Raw genomic sequence first — 991 nt, forward strand, 5'->3', positions numbered from 1 at the left:
TATGCATTTTAAACAAGCACCTTGAAGGCATGACAATGGGCAAAAAAAATTAATTGTAGAGTGGCATGCTAGTGAGTCAACCATACAATAGATCGAATGGAAGAGCTTGAACAATCTACATCATATACACACGAGAATTGAGTTTCTGAAAAGAATTCGAACTTGCAAACTTTCCCTAGGCGATTGCATCAGTACTAGTATGACTGGACAAATAGTTCAGATTTGTAGCAACACACACACACACACACGAATCTTACATATTTTATAGAATTAAAACAAACTTACAGAATTTTGAAAACTGAAATGACGTTTTTTCTGCACATGCACCCAACGAATTTAACTTCTTCAACTACAAATCTTCTCCTGCAGTCCTGGATCTTTTTGTACAACACATGGAAACTAAAGCTGCCCCTCTAGCCATTCACAGAACGAAGAAGATGCATCGGTGCTGCAAATGCTAAGTATTGTAAATTGTAGCAATTTGCAAGCACAAGGGAGCTACAAATGAACAATGAACACAGCAAAACTAGTAGTCCGGTGCACTAAGACATTTTAGCAAACACATGGCATGCACAAAAATGGGAATTTTGAGATTGATGAACTGCTAGGTTTTTTCTGTTGAATTGACACTGTAAGAATTTTCTATCTTACCAAGTGTTACAGGGAGTCGAAACCAGAGACGAGGTTGTTCGGCGCATGTGCAGCACAGCGAGCTCGTGGGCGAGGATGGCAGGAGGACTGGCCGTGCGGGGATGAAGGAGCGGGGAGTTCAAGTTCGAGCGCAGTGAGCGGAGCACCTCCAGGAGATCGCGGGGGCTTGGGGGCGACGGCAGAAGGAGGGAGGCTCGAGGCGCCGGACAGAGGGAGGCCCGCGGCGGGAGGATGTGGTGAGCCGCCCCGGGAGCGGAGATGGTTCGCGAGATCGATGACGGTACTGGTCGCGCCGGTCCGGTGGCGCGACGGTGGTGGGTGGGGATGGGGGTCGCCGAAG

The sequence above is a fragment of the Triticum dicoccoides genome, chromosome 2B (assembly GCF_002162155.2).
Source record: "Triticum dicoccoides isolate Atlit2015 ecotype Zavitan chromosome 2B, WEW_v2.0, whole genome shotgun sequence".
Lineage (NCBI taxonomy): Eukaryota > Viridiplantae > Streptophyta > Magnoliopsida > Poales > Poaceae > Triticum > Triticum dicoccoides.